Source organism: Apteryx rowi, unplaced genomic scaffold, assembly GCF_003343035.1.
Source record: "Apteryx rowi isolate R43461 unplaced genomic scaffold, aptRow1 scaffold_39, whole genome shotgun sequence".
In the NCBI taxonomy this organism is placed as follows: Eukaryota; Metazoa; Chordata; class Aves; order Apterygiformes; family Apterygidae; genus Apteryx; species Apteryx rowi.
The window spans coordinates 2,890,763-2,896,670 of record NW_020450418.1 but is presented as its reverse complement, the minus strand read 5'-3'; positions in this window follow the sequence as shown (position 1 = coordinate 2,896,670).

Genomic DNA, 5,908 nt, shown 5'->3' with positions numbered 1-5,908 from the left:
AACGCTATGCAAAGATGTTTTCTTTGCCACTTTGCTGTTGAAATGGTTGGTTGTCCAAAGAAAATCTGTTAAACTMTTGTACAATTTATTCTCTGTAAAGAAAGAGATGAACATCACTGAAAATGCAGTAAAGGCTTTCGGAATAGGATTTCAAAAAGTAATTCTTCATCTCTGATCACTGGAATGCTGGGTTACCATCAGTCCTGGTTATTACRTGAAGGAGTGAAGCCAACCTTTGCTAAAATAGTTTTCCAGTAAGAAACATTTCTTTTGCTGATATAGATATGATTGATGGAGATGTTTGGTTCTGTCAGAAGGTTTATTGTTTTCAAAATGAGAACAGATCTCCTTTTTTTTCAGGTGAAATTAGGTAGTGAGGGTTTTCCTCTGCCTGTTGCAGCTACATATTAACTTTTTCATTTATTATTGTACACGTAATCTTCTGTTACCTTTGGAGTTCCACCTGAGTTAAATTGAGGTTAAAAAAAATTGCTCCTAAGGCCACAGGAAAAGTGTATCTTAGTCGAGAAGTTTCTGAAGCAGAAACAGACGACCACRGATCTGTAGTCTTAGAAACCAAACAAATCGATTTTCAAGTGTCAGAAGTGTTGCCATGTGGCTATGGCGAGGGGGAAAAGGGTGCCCACCTTTGAATCTTGGTAAGTTAGATTTCCCTCTGAATGCATTTGGCYACATCTGTATTCCTAAGAAAATCCAGAGCCTGTTTTTAGGAGGAAGAGCTGTCCAAAGAAAGCAGTCTGTCATTCTCAAGTAAATCGTTTCCTTCTTAGCTTGGTTCATCAYGTGCAAGTGTGAAGGGGAAGCAAATTAAGTCAAAATTACTTAGAGAAGATTCTTTCTGCAGTGGCCTTACAGCTCAGTCTGCAGGTATTTGCTAGCAGGTTTAATACTGCTTCAAGCAACTCTCTCACTGCAGTCATGGAGAGAGTTTGGGGTTCTGATTCCTCCAGCGTAGTATCTAGACTGTGCTTCACTATGGCTGCCAAGATCTCACTGTATGCAATTTGAATTTTTTTGCCTTAACGCAATATTTGTGTCTGTAGAGAGACAAACGCACGTTATCAAATGTGGTTCAGTAAACTGACGTAACTGTTGCTGTGATCTCTCTCTGAATCCTAAGACAAAGCACCGTTGCTAGCTGTACTGCTGTATTTTTTTATTACTTTATAGATTGCTGAGAATATAAAATTATGTGGACATTAATTTGTTCCTGATCTGACTGAGGACTCTGTTAGCTGGGTCAGCATTGCTAGTAAAACTGCTTACCAGATCAACTCCTGCCTAAACTAATGCAGTGTTTTCCCTCCCTCCCCCAATCAAAATTTTTTTTATCATTGTGGCCATATGAAAACTATATTAAAAACTTGTTCAGTTTCTTCTTCTAATAAGGCATCCTTTCTTCTCCCAGCCTGGCCTTCCTTCTCAAAAGCTATGAAAGAGGCGCAATCTGGTGACACACCATGCACTAGGTATTTATTTCAAATGTACTTCAGATTTTGGGGTAATACTGTAGCACTGGCTRCTGCTTTAAAGGAGAATTCAGGACATGATTTGGACCAGGCTACATCCTGAATTGCAACTTGCCCTCCTCTTTCTCCATGGATCTTGGTTCCCGGCGTCAAGAACACCGCGCTGCATACCARCCTTCGCATACAGGACGTGCTCTCCGAAGAGACGATCCCTTCTCCTCCATCGGCCTTTGCAAAGTATACTCCCCTAACACGTATTTCTTGTTGCAAAAGTGGGGGAGCATCATCTGCTTTTACCAGAGTAATGGTTTTATGGCTCCATTAGGCTAAGAGGCTATAGGCAGCGTCCAAGCAATCCTAGCAGGGCAGTGCTATGTGATGTTTTACAGTAAGGCAGGAAAGGTCTCACTGGTATCAGTGACTTTTCTAAATTGTCAGATGGTGGGTTTGTTCTCATTAGCATTAACATCCTCTGATGCGTTTTCATGGTGAGACTGACATTAATATCAAGGATCTTTGCAGAGAGACATAAAGGTAAGCTTAGCTGCAGTTGTTTCTTTCATTCTGGTCAGTGCTCAGTGTAAATTAGCAACATCCTGGTTGGAGGTCCCTTGCGATAGCTCTGTTGTGCGGGTATCTCTGTGATCCATCAGTTCTGAGGAATCARCTCATACATCTCAACAGCAAGTAACGCAGTTGCGACCTGTGTTGGCAGTGCACAGTGTTCAAGGCATGCAGCACAAAGCGGAGGTCGTTGGATGGGCATGAAGCTGCTCAGGGTGCTCTGGGTCACAGGAGGACCTCTCAGGGCAGAGGGAGTGAAGGAAGTCCTGTCTCCCTTTTGTCCTTTACTGCAGGAGAGATGCCAAGAACTTCGGGATGACCAAGGTGTCATCATCTATGTCCTCATCTATGTCTGATTAATTTCCATGTAAGTAGCAGCTTATAAAGGTGATATAGATTGGCAGTCTGATACTATGGCATACCAGCTGAGATCTCACAAAATTGCTCTTAAGAAGAGTAGAACTTGGTTTATCTTTTTTACTAATCRTCACTGAGATGTATAGGAAGATCTCCCGCATCCACTGCTAAAATTAGATGACCARCAAGGGCAGTTCATTTTTGATTCCCCTGTGTGCTCTTTGCAGCTAAGGAACCAGTGATGCATAAGTTGCACTTRCTTTGTGTAGGGTATGAAGTAAAGTAGGGCTGATTAGTTATTTTAATGCTCTGTAATTCTTCTTTGGCACAGCAGAATCTAAAGTCAAAGCATTCAGATGTTGGTAAGGAGCTGGTACAGTCCACTTGTAGGCATTTATTTTTGTTTTGGGACCTGATGTTGCTCTCCATGTTTTTTTTCCCCCAGTGTCTGTTCCTGATCTAAAGACAAATCACCACTTAGAATGATGCTGTCTCTGTTTTTTATTTCCTTTCTCTCTGGATTAAGCACAGTTTTTCCTTGTTCCTTTTTGATCGAAAGCCTTTTATGAACTGTGATGTTTTCAGGAAATYTCTCTCTTCCACTCTGTTGTATGCCAGACACTTCAGTAGAAGGGGCCTTTGTGTTTTGGTTTGTCCTCTGTCACACTGACCGACCATGAACGGCTTACTTGCCGGATAGGGAGGAATGCTCATGCCTTAGGATGGACGTGCTTTCTGATTATTGCTTTCCTTTTGCCTTGTGCTCTCGCTCTCTCATGTTGCCTCCTCTGTGTCTTTTTCATGTCATTTAGTTTGCATACGCTCAGGTATACCTAATACGATGAACTGTTCCTCTTATCAACACGTTAATACGTCCCTGGAAGAGCAGAGGARTATGTTTTTCATTCCTTATCCAGGATAAGCCTGTTGAGAAACTGTTGTTCTTCTGTCTTAATACTTTCTTCTGTTACTGTATTAAAGATCTGTGGAGTGCATGGGTTTTACAAAAGTGAGAGTCAGTTCTTAAAGAAGAAGATACCACTACTTTAGTATGCCCCAAAGGCAGGTTATGGCCTAGGATTACGGGCTTGATTTTATTTCTGGTTTCATAGTTTGTGGCTGTTTGTGGAAACGAAGAGGGAATGCTRTGAGGAAGAGCTTGTGGCCCCAGCTATATGCCCACTGTTCCTGGACACCAGGGCAGGTGGGAGAGCGGGCACACTTGGTCCAACAACCAGTGTTCATGTAAGAATTTTCTTTAAAGCAATGGTGAAAAAAACTGAAAATTTCTTGAAGAGAACATACCTCTGTATGAGTTTCTATGTGCAGCTGGCATGGAGGGCCCAATCCTTGCCCGAATTTTTGCTTCTTACTCATAAAGCTGACAGGAAAGTTTAAACTTGCACCAATCCTTGTGTTTTGTTATCTGAACCTCTTGTTGGTAGTGTCTAGCGCTATAAACCACAGTTCTTGCTCTCCAGCACATTCTCTGTGGTTTTTCCTCAATAACAGGTTATTTTAAACTATGTTCATGTTCTCTTGCTTACTACTGTTTCTCACAACGGACTTTTTTATATATGTCTACGCTGAACTGCATGTGTTGTCATGGGCTCAATGATTTGGTGGTCTAAAACTTTTGAATTAAATGGACATCCCCTTATGGCATTTGTAAATGTAAAGCTTTTTCCTGAGAAATCCTCCTCTTTCCTACTCTGCCTGCACGAATGAAAACAAAGTTTTTTCTAGTTGTGAAATGATTTAAAACATCTTGACTAGCCAGATATGTTATTTGGTTCAACTAGTTAAAAAATAATTGATTCCCATTTCAAGAATGTGTTTCATGAAGTTCAGGCCTTCAGCTACTTACTAGGAGCCAAGTTATAGACCAGGCTCGTACAGTGTTTATGTTGGAAACGCCACTAAAGCTTACTATAGAAGTCTTGCCAGGCACCATTATAATGGTTTAACATTTTTGTTGCCCAAACAACATCATTCAGTATTACATCTAGAGAGAGAAATACTTACTTTTAGGGTGCTGTAGGCTTTATATACAATATATTGTGCCAGCTGATGGCTGAGTATTTCTTGCATGTATTTTTGCTTGCAGTCCTAGGTCCTTGGTATGACAAGCTGATTTTATTAGAAATAATATGTTGAGCTTTCTTGATTTGGTAGATGGGGCAAACATGCCTGCTAATGACTGCCTTTCTTGTGCATATTTCAAAAAGGGAGGTAACGAAGTGCAAAGATGGATCCTCTCTAGGGAAGATGTTCTCTCCCTTTGAGAGATGCTGATTTCAAACAGATAAGACACAGTGAAAACTCATGTTGATAGTTCTTCCACCCAAGACAAGATGGGACAGGCGAAGAATTAAAGTATTTCAAGACCACGTTTCTTACAGTAGTAAATATTACATTTTACATTTTTTTTAAAGTCTGTGTAGTCTATGTTTACAAGTGCTTTCTCTCAAAAAAACATTAGGTTTACAATTTGGTTTTGCTTTTTCTGTGCTCCTTTTGAAGTGCGAGCTGATTATTCTCTAGTTGAGATTTTAGTTTTTACTAATGATTAGATTAACTGGGTTTTTTTAGTTTATTTTGAAGAATTTTGAAGATTTAAGGAACTGTGTAATAGCTAAGCATTATTAGTTACATTTCCGTCCCAGGATGTTTAGTTAGAGCTGCTGGCATGGTCAGTGTGTTTATGCAACTGCTGTTTGCCCCAAACAAGCTTCCTCCGCTGTTTTTCTTTTTCTCTCCATTCCTGCGGCATGTATCGCCCAGCCCGTGCATGGGGACAGATCCCATGGGAGCTGCAGCGCGCCGGTTTTCTTCGGCACAGGCACGTCTTGGAGCTGCGCTCGTGCTACACCGTTGTGCCAGGAGCTGGTGCTCRATGTCGTTCCGGGCTCCGGAGCCCGCCGCGGTTCCCTCCTCGGAGTGCAATTATTGAGAGCCAAGATACGCGCCGCTGTAAACAGCGCTTGTGTTGGAAACTGCACAAGATTCATTACTGCGATAACTCTGCCAGAGAGCATTATAACAGTTTACAATTTTGGTTACCAAAATATTATTATACAGGACGACGTTCTGTGTACGATGCTCATGGCAACTAGACCTTCTGTGTGTCGGTGGATATTGCCGTTTTGCTTAGAATTATGATTCAGTAAAATCATTTATTCTTGTAATTGTCAGTCACATTGTTTAGACTGGTAGATTCATTAATGAGAGGAAAAAATCCTTTACGGAATTGCAGAATCACAGAATGGCTGAGGTTGGAAGGGACCTCTGGAGATCATCTAGTCCAACCCCCCTGCTCAAGCAGGGTCACCTAAGAGCACGTTGCCCAGGATCGCGTCCAGGCGGGTTTTGAATATCTCCAGAGAAGGAGACTCCCCGACATCTCTGGGCAACCTGCTCCAGGGCTCTGTCACCCTCACAGGGAAGAAGTTTTTCCTCATGTTCAGATGGAAGCGTCTGTGTTTCAGTTTGTGCCC